This window comes from Castor canadensis, chromosome X (genome assembly GCF_047511655.1).
Source record: "Castor canadensis chromosome X, mCasCan1.hap1v2, whole genome shotgun sequence".
Taxonomy (NCBI): domain Eukaryota; kingdom Metazoa; phylum Chordata; class Mammalia; order Rodentia; family Castoridae; genus Castor; species Castor canadensis.
Window position 1 is genome coordinate 24188029 of NC_133405.1, and position 12671 is coordinate 24200699.

Sequence of the window (12671 nt, forward strand, 5' to 3'; positions counted from 1 at the left end):
ATTACATTAGTGTTGCACTATGGTGGAGGAGACACTTTCATTATAAGCTTTTGTTCTTCGGTGCTTATCTTTTTCATAAAGTTACTCTTAGACTGAAATATTTTCAACTTATCTTTTGTTTCACAGGAGGTAGAAAAAATTGGAGGGCGTGAAAAATGGAGAAATTTCTTATACCATTTTGACTATTGAGTAAAAACATTTTAAGATTTTCCCATTTGCTCCTGCAGTTTCAAAATGCTAAAACCCCATAAGAACCCCAAAATACACAGCACAATTATTTAAAAGAACAGCTTGCTTAAATTCCACAGGAAGCAATGATGTATATGTGAGAACAGAGTTCTATGAAGACATTGTACCTGGCCCCAGAGGCTTTCTTTTTCAGATCATCTTTGACAATATAGATTTTTAAAACAAATACATTTCTTTAAATTGGACCCTGCTATTTCATATTCCCAACTATCCTCCATTCTCAACTTGGCTTAGAAATACTTATCAGGAAAAAAAGAGGTACAAAGTAGATATTACGTAAAGGCTGGAGAGGAGTTAAGGAAAAGGATTTGTAAATGGAGTTGGAGGCTTAGCTAAGAGGTTGAAAAAAAGGCTAATCAGAGATGTTCAAGACCAGAAGCCAGAGCCCAGTGCCCTGTAATTTTAGTCAAATTGCTATCACAAGAATCTGAGAAAAATGGGGTACTATTGTAAGCAGAGCTCCATTCATTAAATCTAATCACTACTAATAGGGATGGTGCTTCAGCATCTGAGAGGGAGATGAAATAGGCTGAAAAAGGGCCTCAAGGTTAGGTCGAGGGGGGCGGTAAAATTGGAGTATAGAAACAACTACAGCAAAAACCACATAGACCCACAGGTTGAGCCCTAGAGTAGAAGGTAGAGAATGGAGGAACAAGAAGGGACTGTTCTTAAACTAGTATTAAGTAATGTGATTATCGCAAAAATTTTCTATAACTTGTCTTGGCAATTCCCATTTAAAATATAAGCTCCATGAGAACAGGTATTATTGTATGTTTGTTTACTAATTTATTTCAGCACCAAGAGCAATCCCTAGCTCATAGTAGGTCCTCAATAAATATTTGTTGTATATATGAATGATCTATGTAGAAACTACTTTGAGTTTTCTTCCTTCCAAAATTAAGTTAATTTGTTTACCTCAACTGCCTCCATGTGCAGCTTTGGAGTGATGAGAAAAAGGTAAAGAAAGATCTTAAACACAAGGTATAAACCAAGTGGCAATGGAGATCTGAGTTCAAGGCAATGATGGGTTTTTCGGGGGGTGGGGAAGGCTGCCTTTAGGGGTGCTCCATTTGTCTCAGTTACTCAGTGCAAAATTGCCTTCATTTATCATTTATCTTTCCCTGAATTCTGAGATGTGTTATGCTGGAATTTCAAAGAAGGGAAGCTGAAGTTAGCTAACCGAAGAAGAGACTCCCTTTTTGACATCTCACCTGCTGCTGACAGGTATGGTAGTTTCTGTTCCATTGCTTGATTTAAAAAAATGGAACAGACTTAGGCACCAGAAAATGTTCTCTCCTTATGACTCTCATAAACTCAACTGAATCTGTGAAACTCCTCTGTGAGCTTTTTCTGCCTGCTCCTAGAATAGTGCCTGGCACCTAGCAGGCTCTCAATAGATATTCATTGGATGAATGGCCCTGTCTGATCATGTGATTTGAAAGAACACCTGGTGTATTGGGCAACTCTCCATAGTTCCCTTAAAAAAGATAGAGGCATATCGGGAGGAGCAATTGTAGTTGAAATTGGAGAAAAGGAATTTGTTCTCAAATTCCTGTGCACTTTTTGAAATCTCCTAAGTGTCTCAGATGCATTGTAACTTCAAATCAACATGTAAAGCACTTTTTTCAATGTGCAATGCTAAGACTCAAGAAAGTTTAGTAGCTTCTTTCCTTGTGGAGTGTAGAAGAAATTCAGTGCTGGGTGCATTTGTCATTACAGTGAATACTTACACCTGAGATGACATTATTAAACCGTTTGAGTCTTTCTTGGGTTTCTCTAGCCCACCAATTAGGGAGTTATACTTAGGTATGTAACTCAAGATTTTCTCAGCCTAATTCCAAAGTATTTGAGCATAACCAGCATTTTGCTAAAAGGAAATTTGAAGGAAAATATGCTTTCTACAGGATTGAAATTTGAGTCCTGAAAGGACGTAGGCAAACCTGGGAGGCTCCTACTCTAGAAGCCAGGAAGTAAAATATCATGGACTATACTTTTAATATTAAGATTAGATGTGTAGGATGTGGAGCTAGTATAGGAAATGTAAGACAACAGTGGACAACTTTGCATTTCCTGTGCATAACAAAATAACTGTTATGAAACTTTAGTTCCATAGGTAGTTGACTATTGTGAATTATAAAATTTTTCTTACTTGATTCCCGTACTACTGAATTTTTCTTATGTTGTAGATGTGTTTTATTTTTGCTTTTAGTTGGTAAAAAGGCCACCTACAAAGTGTGTCTGTGTGTGTGTGTGTGTGTGTGTGTGTGTGTGCGATATTAAGTGAGTATCTATACTTACTTTCTACCTTTAAATGCATTTGTTTTCGTGAGTTACTTCTTTACAATTGACATGCTATTGTTTGGATAAGTCATTTATTTTGAACACTGTAAGGTTTCTGATGGGAGTGCTGTAAACTCCAGCTCTAAATTGATGTTGAAGAATCGATAAACTACTTAGCCAAAGAATAAATGGCTTGAGGTAAAAATAGCCAACTAAAATGTATCTCCTACTTTTTGTTCAACTGTGTATAGTGAGAGGGAGCATTTCTGATAAAGAGAACCTTAAATGGTTATCACCCTTAAGGTCCTATCCATCATCTGGGTTAACTTTGCAGATTTTCTTTTTTTATTTATTCAGGAAGATAACAATACAAAAGGATATTAGAACCTGCTGATTAGAGTTTGACAAAAGGCTATCAATTATGAAACCAACTAGATTCTTTCCCTACAGAAGTCAGAATTATCTTCCTTTGTTTAGACTATTTTTATTAGGTATCAGTGTGTTAATAATTGATTATAGAGGCCCAGAAGAAGTGCTCATCAATTGAATATTTTTAACTTTATAGTTGACCAATTGACCAGTACCAATTGACTAATTCCTTTTTTAGTTTATTCTAAGGACTGTGTCTCTATCTGCTTTACTATTGTCAAGATATTATCCAATGAGACTTAACGAATTAATCCATTTCCCAATTCAGCAAAAAATTATTGAGCACCTGTTTGGTGCCAGATCCCCTGCTGGATATTATAAAAATAGCAGTAAAAAAAATACAAAGGTCCCTGCCCTCGTTGAGCTTTGAGACAGTCAAGTAAACAGGAAATATATAAATATACTCATAAAGTACTGATTGTAAGAAATTTTATGGTAGTTATGGATGAGAAAAGTAAGGAGGACCTACTTTGATGTCATGGGAGGAAGATTTTTCTGAGAAGATGAATTCAAGTTGAGAATGAATGAAAGCATTCATCAAGCAAAGCACCTGGGGTACAGCAGAACAGGTCTCTGAGGCAAGAAAAGACCGGGTGTGTTGCAGGAACAGAGGGAAGACCAGCATATTGGAATGAATAGGAACATGGCACAAGATGAAATTGAGAGGGGTAAACGGGCCACACCATTACAGGTTCCAACAAGTTTGTATTCTATTGTAAGAGTAATAGGAATCCATAGAAAGTTTTTAAGCATGGGAGTGATATGAGTTGTTTTACATTTTTTGTAAAGACTACTTTGGTTTCTTTGTGTAAAATGAATTAAAGGTATGCATGAATGAAAGTCAACAAGGCTATTTATTACAAGAGTCAGGTAAAAAACATGGTAACTTAGATGATGTTAGCAAAGATGAAGAGAAATGGACAGAGCTAGAGTTAGAATCAAAAGACAGGATTTACAGAGGCTTAGGATATATAGGACAAAGAAAGAGTAGAAGCAGAGACTGATCCAGCAGAAAGGGGGAAATGATGCCCATAATAGTGTTATCTGCAGGAGTGATATCTGAGGGGGAAAAAGGGATGGGATTCAAGGACACTAGCAAGATGGAAGAGAGAAAATATGGAGATATGGGTAATTTTATAGATTTGGAAGTGGGAAGATAAAAGTGCTCTTTCTGACGGCTTTTGTTTTCTTCAAAATAGTATAAGGCAAGATCATTCATTAAAGGCAGGAAGTGGATATAGATTGGGGGAAAATAGAAGATTGAGGACAGCAAGGAAAATACATACACTTTGAAGTGTGGGAAAGCAAGTTTAATGCAGAAGTAGCATTGCAGAGCAGAGATCAGTGCTCAGTTGAGGCTTGTGATCATGAATACCTTTAGTGAAAGTGAAGTCCATCTGCTCAGCTATGTAAATTTTCTCCAGGCATTTTCAGGAGCATAGGTGCAGGCCCAGGAAAGGCAAGTTAACTGAATTCAACTCCTATTTTGCCATATGAGTGCATCAGGGAGAGAATAATATGATATAATAGAACAGACTATTGACAAGGGATCGGAAGACCTGAACTGTAATGCAGACTCAGCTACTTACAAACTATATGATCCTAAGCAAGTGGATCAACCTTGATCTGCCTTATTTACTCACTGGGAAGATAGGAAAATTAGACTAAATCTTTAAGGTTTATTTTTTCTGCTCTAAAAGTGTGATTATTTCTCTCAGGAAAATTCCTTATCTTATTAATATAGTGTATTGGTTTAGTGTATAGACTCTAGAACCACACTACTTGGATTTGCTTTTTTTTTCATTTTTATTAGCATATATTTATTGTATGGGGGGGATTCATTGTGCCATTTCCCAATAGCCTTAAATTGTACATTGATTAGATTGCCTCCATCATCTCTGCCCTGCAACCCTCTCCCTGCCACACTTAAAGAAATTATAAGAGGTTTCATTGTTTTGTTTCATGTATGTATATGACCATCAACCATATTCCCTCACCTTCATCTCCTCCATTCACCCTCCCCTGTATTTGAATTCTATCTCCGTTTGGCTTTCCAGCTGTGTGACATTAAGTAAGTCATTTCACCTTTCAGTACCATAGTTCCTTCATCTTTGCATAGACATAATTATAGCACATACCTTACTAAAGTCATTGAAAGGATTAAATGAGTCGATGGATATGAAGCTCTTGTAACACACACAACAGTACCTGGCATGTATTATACACTAAATAAATTATTACTTCTGATTCTTTAGCATCCCTTTGGCCATAAAAGATCTGAAAGTTTAAAATTTGTTCTGCTTACAAGCATATACTAACCAGCATCAAATTTAAGAGTATCTCATGTTGCTTCAGGGTAGCAGTATAGCATACAAAAGAGATTTTGGAAAGAAGTGAACCTTCGTTTAAATTCTGAATTTGTCATTTAATTTGCATTGAGACCTTGAACAAATAAATAAACCAGGTTATATTCAAATTCCTCTTTCATAAAACAAGAACCCTAGTAATAGTTATCTGATAATGGAAGGGGTACATGAGGTAATGCATTTAATATACCTGGAAATATAGGGCTCAGCATGTAGTATGGATTTACTAAGAGCAATCACTGCCATTATAGCACCCTACCTTAATATTTAACTTCTTAATATCACCTATTAGGTAACAGGTGACTTTAGTCCTTACCGCTTATTATTTTCCTAGAGCACAGAGTAGTAACAAGTAACCCATAAGAGAGAAAGAGCTGAAAGAAAAAGCAAGATCAGCCAATATATTAGAGATTGGGTAAGGGTAGAAGGGCTAAATAACAGGGTTATTTATTACAATAAACATTATCTCTTTTAACAGTGAAATCTTCCTTTAGCGTTTGAATGGATACCACTGACTACACAGTTTTCTTTCTCTCTTTTTTTTCTTGATGGTACTGAGGTTTGAACTCAGGGTCTCATGCTTGAGGATGGGGGTACTCCACTTAAGCCACCCTCAGCCTGGATGATAGATACCACTGACAATGTGTTAAAAGACCCAAGACAATAGTATGCTTGATCTTCGCAGCAGCCAGTCTAGGAAGGTCTTCTTTCCCTTTTACTTCTGGACAGACACCCTCCATAGAGCCCTACTAATCAGGCTCCAAAGTAGTGGCCATTTCTGTGAGGCCCCATATGAGACTGAAAATGTAATATGATCTTATTCATAGTATTCCCTAGAACTGCTTTGGGAGCAGCACATATTTTGCTTCCTGAGCTTAAAAACACCCTACCAAGTTATATTAATTTTTTTAAGAAAAAGAAATATGGGCAAGAGGTCCTCATTTAAATGCTTCTATGTAATGTTAAACTTTATCATATAAAGGCTAAAAAAGAGCCCAAATAATATAGATGTTTTCACTCAATGTTACTTTCCATATGATATTCATTGCAAATATAAATTAAACCAAAAATGTGTTTTTTCTTACTAATGACATTTCAGAAAATTATTAGACTTAATTGCTCTAGCTGAACTCTTGGTCATTCTTGTTAAATGCATTTCATCTTATTAGCTTGTTAATTTCTTCTGATTAAGGAATGACTAATGCTAATACAAAATTTTATCAACTCAAAATGGAAAGTAAACATCTCTACTAGCCCTGATTTTCCCTTGTAAGTGCTAGTTAAGTTGGTAATTTGAACCCAGAAGCTAAATTACTTTTACTAGAGCCTGTAAAGCAGATTAGTCAGTATGAATTATGGACTTTCTGTTGCAGATATTTGCTCTTATCTGTTTCTCTAACTCTAAAATGATTGTGATAATAGTTGTGATCTTACCAGAATACATTGTTCTTGTGACTGGAGCATCAACTTGGATACTGGAATGCCATTTGCAGGTGGGCAAGTTCACCTCGCTTCTCAATCCATTTCCCCTTCAGAAAAATGACAATGATAATATCTTCCCTTATCTATTTTGCTTGGAGATTGTAAGAATAAATGAAACTTGGATGGAAACAGTTTGAGCATAAATACATAAATCTGAGGAATTGTTACTCCTCTGGACTCATTTAGTATACTGGTATTCATCTCAAACTTAAAGAGATATGTACACAAAAATCCTTATGTTACCTAGTATAACTTTTTCCTAAATAATTTTAAAAAGATTACTTCACACCATTAAGAACTTGTCTGACATTAATGTACTTGTACCTGGCTATCTATGAATCAAATCATTCATTCATAAATATAGTTAACAGGTATTTATTGAGAGCATGCTATATGCCAGGCACTGTTCTATACTGAGAAAAACTATAATAATCACGACAGAACTAATTCTTGACTCATAAGCTTTTGGTTGAATAAGGAAGACCACAGACAGTTAATATAAAGCTTAAGTAATATAACGGGAGAGTGTTAGAGTGTAATAGAATACCTAGCAGGAACAGAAAACTTGAGATGAGGAAGGCAGAGAAGGTAGAAAAGCTTCCCACAGAAATGGTGTTCATGCTGAGGCTTAAAGAATGAATAGGTGTAACCTAGAGAAGAGGTGTGAAGGAGAATATTGAGTGGGTACAGTATCACAGACTGTGCAATACTTTGGTGTGTGGATCTGTCCACATTTAGAAATTAGCCTGTTAACAGGTAGTTGTACCTCTGCCTAAAATTGAAGGAACTTCATGGCATTTCAAGCCTTGAGGATTATTGGATCTGTGCCTACATGTACTGTATGAAGGAAACCCTGCCATAGCATGAACTAATTTTGGTGGTTGACTACTTTTCTAATTCCTAAGAGTCAAGTTCTCAGTCTTGAATGTTTCATCATGGCTTTCTTATGATTCTGAATGTTGCTTATTTTGTTTCTCTCAACTGCAGATAATGCCACATTTGCATTTAACATGAATTTAAATGCTTTTAGTGAGTTTTTGCATTTTAGCTTGGTTAATTAGTCTATTAGTAGATAGTTGTGTCCATCAACACACAGGCTGTTTAATCTATATAAACCCCAGCAAGCATGTATAATTTTGTTATTAACATGACTCAGAATCACTTGTCTATATGATTTAGACAGTGGCAATTTATTTGTAAACCATTTTTAATGTCATGTAAATCACTTTCTAAAATCAGTTGAAGTTGTTTCCCTCCCCAAATTTCTAGTATTTTCTTCCTCACTGAGCTCTGGCTACTAAAAGTCTTTCAGTTATATATGTTTGAATTATTGGTGCTTGTTGACTTTAAAGAATTTTTCTTTCCCATTTGCAAAGCATCAAGTCATTATCTTGTGTTTTCCTTAACCTAAAATAGTTTACCTTCCAAATTAATGGCTGGACACAATCCAAGCACAGCAAAGTTCAACTAGTCAGTAGAGAACTTTGCATGTAATTAAGAAAGGGCCATGGTGACTCATCTCACTGGCTTGAATATTGAGCTAATGTCTGTGAATGCTGTCACTTTTGAGTCACAGAAAATGAATGGTTTAATATGTGATCCTGGTATGCACTTGATAGTATATATAGTGAAAATTTATAATGTGTAATTATATCTGCTTATCTCTGTGGGAAATTTTAAAAGGGTTTTTACAGCCCTAAAGTTTGTATTGTGTAAGTGGATGGTTGACATATGTGTGTGGTTATCTTTTGATTTTGAATGTGACCATTGATAGTTGTAAAGGAAATGCACTTCACTATTCTCTCATAAAACATTGTTTTATGAAAATTTTCCAAATATTTACTAGACATTAATGTTTTCTACATTTTTTCCCAATCTGTTAAGGATACAGATATAGTTGACCAGTTGATGTTTATGTCTTGGCTGTCTTTAATCACATTTCCCTCTATTCCTATCTAAAGGAGCTATCATCCTAAAGTTGGTGTGAGCCTTTCACATCCATGTGTTTGTACACATGTATGCATCTAGAAACTCTGTTAGGCATAGTTTTAATGTTTACAAAATTTTATCATACTATATGTATTGTTAACAATTTGCTTTTTTCATTAGATACAGTATTTTAAATATTTTTATCAGCATATGTTACTTGTACAGGTGGATTTCATTGTGACATTTCCATATAATGTACCTTAGTTAGATTTATCCCCTCTATAACCTTATCTCCCTTTGTTGAACCAATTTCAATATTCTATTTTCTTATAATCACATAAAGTACACTAAACATTATATGTTTGATACTTGTCTATATTTGATAGACTACCTATTCATTTTAACAAATGTAAAGTGTTTCATTTGATTGAATAACAGTTTTTCAATGTATTTATCCATTTGCTATTGATGGGCTTTTTAGGTTGTTTCTCATTATTCATTATTACAAGTTCTTTAATATATCAGTTTTACTTGTCTTCTTGTGCATATGTGTGAGATATTTTTCACCATGAATTGGTGTTGCTGGATTGTAGAGAATGTACAGTTTCAACTTTCGCAGATTGCTCTCGAAAGTTGTTGTACCATTTCATTCTCCCACAAATAATGTATGAGGGTTCCTGTTTGTCCACTTTCTCCAGCCCTCAGTATTAGAAGACACAATGTGTTTGTTAGCCATATGGGTTATCTTTTTTTATTAATTCCCTATGTATATCCTTTGCCCATTATTCTATTTGGTCGTCAGTCTTTTTCTTACTGACTTGAAGATTACCTATTTTGGATACCCATTATCTCCCGGTCTTTTAAACTTTACTTCATGTTGCCTTGTTGAACATAAGCTGTTAATTTTTAATTGGATAAAATTTATTAAGGCCTCTATTCTTTAAATATAAAATTGGTTGTAATTCCTATACAACCTGGAATGTTTTTCATTAAATTAAAATGGAGCAACTTTGAAGTAAGACACTAGATTATATTGCTATTACTTCACATAAAATAAACTTAGGTTACAGATGCACAGGAGTTGCCATCAATAAACAGGTAATTTCCACAGATCATTAAAGAAAAATCTAATAAAGTCTTGGAAGATGTGTATGTAGTTTAAATACTGTATTTTACATTTAAAAATTAAGACAATCAATTTCATACTATATGTGTTTTACTACAATTAAAGAAACTAAGTAAATAATCAGTATATCTCTGAAAACATAGTCTCCTAGGAAATCCAAGTGTTAGTTCCTTAATTGATAGCTGTATGCCCTAGACAAGTTATTTTAACTGTCTTTATTTTTCATATGTAAAGGAGGGAAATTATGTTATTTGATTTCTAAGGCATGTTCCACCTCTAAAAGTTGTGTGCTATGTGCTATGTGAAATAGTGAATGATGTAGAAGATATGTTTTCTTATATTTTCAAATTTTCATTAAGAATTTAACATATATATTTTGGATATGAATTCCTTATCAATTAGATGGTTTGCAAATATTTTCTCCTATTCGGTATATTGTTTCTATTCTGCTGATTGTTTCCTCTGCTACACAGAAGCCTTTAAATTTAATACAATCCCAGGTGAATATTTTAGCTTTTGTCATTTGTGATTTGGGGTGCATATCCAAAAAATCCTTGCCCAGACTGATACTGTGGAACTTCCTTCTATGTTTTCTTCTAATAACTTTAGAGTTTCATGTCTTTCATGTAAGTCTCTAATCCAACTTGAATTGTTTTTATATATGGTCAGATGAGGATATGCATATAGATAATCAATTTCCCAGTATCATTTATTGATGAGACTATACTTTCCAGATATGTATTTTTGGCACTTTTTTTGAAAATCAATTGACCATAAATGTATGGATTTTTTTCTGACCTCTCTATTCAATTCCATTGGTTTATATTCCTGTTTATGTGCCAGTACCACACTTTTTTATCTTGTTTTTTTGTGACAGAGTCTCACTATGTAGCCTGACCTTGAACTCAGTGATACTCCTGCCTTAGCACCCTGAGCAATGGGATTATAGGTGTGCACCATCACACCTAGTGATATCATGCTATTTTGATTACTGTCTTTATAGCATAGTTTTTTGAAGTCAGGTAGTGATGCCACCAGCTTTGTTCCTTCTTTCAGTTTTCAATAACTATTTATTGAATAAGTACCACTAAAACAAAATGGAAATCAAATATATTTTAAAATCATCAAAAAGCACCAGAAAAACTTCGACAGAAATTCACTCTGCAAACAAATCCTAGCTTTGTTCTTTTTGCTCAAGGTTTCTTTGGTTATTGAGGGTCTTTTGTAGGTCCATGCAAGTTTTAGAATTATTTTTTTCTATTTCTGTGAAAAATGTCAGTGTAATTTTGCTAGAGATTGCATTGATTTGTAGATTGCTTTGAGTAGTATGGCTGTTTTTAATAATATTAATTCTTTCAATCTATGAATATGTGTTATCTTTCCATTTATTTGCATCTTATTCAATTTCTTTTTATCAGTGTTTCATAGTTTTTAGTGTACTAGAAATTCATTTCATTGGTTAAATTTATTCCTCAGTACAATTATATTTTTGGTAGCTGAGGAAATGGAATTATATTCTGATTTCTGTAGTTTGTAGCCTACTATTAGTATATAGAAACATTCCTGGTTTTTTATTTTGATTTTGAATCTTGCAACTTGATTGGATTTGTTTATTAGTTCAAATAGATTTTTTGGCTGAAATTTTTAGAATTTTCAGTATACAATATGTCATTTGCAAACAAGATTGGTTTAATTTCTTCTTTTCTAATTTAGTTGCTTTTTATTTATTTATCTTGTTTAATAGATATTAATATTTATCTTGTGAGAATAGGTATTCTTGTCTTGTTCTTAATCTTAGAGCAAAAGGTTTCAACTTTTCACCGTATGTCTAATGTTAACTAGGGTTTTTCATATATGGCTAAATTGTATCAAGGTACATTTTTCCATTTGTGATTTCTTGAGAGGTTATATCATGAAAGAATATTGAATTGTGTCAAATGGTTTTTCTGTATCTATCAAGATGGTCATAAGGCTTTATTTTGTTAATGTGATGTGTCATATTTATTGACATGTGATTCAAAACATTCTTCCATTCCAGGGATAAACTCTACTTGATCATGGTGAATGATCCTTTTAATTTGCTGTTGAAATGCTAATATTTTGTTGATGATACTTGTATCCATGTTTATCAGAGATATTGGCCTATAATTTTCTTTCCTTGCAATTCCCTTGTTTGGCTTTGGTGTCAGCTGACATTGGCTTTATAAAATAAGTTTGGAAATATTCCCTCTTCATTAATTTTTTGGAAGAGCTTGAGAAAGATTGGTCTTAGTTCCTCTTTAAATGTTTGGTAGAATTCAGCAGTGAAAACATCAGGTCCTAGGCTTTTCTTTCATAGGGGATTTTTTTTATTATGATTGAGTCAATCTCTATACTCAGTCAGTCCAGAATTTCTATTTCTTAATGATTCAGTCTTCGTAGGTTGAATGTGTCTAGGAATTTGTGCATTTCTTCTAGACACCCTCTTTGTTGGCAAATAATTTACATAGTGGTCTCTTATGATCTTTAGTGTTTTTGTAATATTAGTTGTAATGTCTCACTTTTTCTTTCTGATTTTATGAGTCGTCCCTCTTCTAGCCCTAATCTTGCTAATGGTTTGTTGATTCTGTCTTATCAAAAAGTAACTTTAGTTTTGTTAACCTTTTCAATTGTTTTTATAGACTCCTTTTCATTTATTACTGCTCTGATTTTTACTGTTTCCTTCCTTTTCAATCTGAATTTCATTATTTTTCTTATTCCTTCTGATGTGACATTAGGTTCTTTATTTGAGATAATTCTTTGTTCATGTAGACTAAATGTATCTCTTAGAC

At 33.9% G+C, this 12671-nt stretch overlaps 1 protein-coding gene across 29 annotated transcripts in view; it reads left to right on the forward strand.

The window, feature by feature from the left end:
* Positions 1 to 12671, forward strand: part of Enox2 (ecto-NOX disulfide-thiol exchanger 2) — a 341637-nt gene that overhangs the window by 92795 nt on the left and 236171 nt on the right. Inside the window, exon 1 of one of the 29 annotated variants that reach the window (XM_074063097.1) lies at positions 1182 to 1473. The exons of the other annotated variants lie outside the window; for them this stretch is intronic. The gene's annotated coding sequence lies outside the window, so the exon portion shown is untranslated. Of the gene's footprint in view, positions 1 to 1181; positions 1474 to 12671 lie in introns of those variants that run through there. 29 annotated transcript variants of the gene reach the window in all.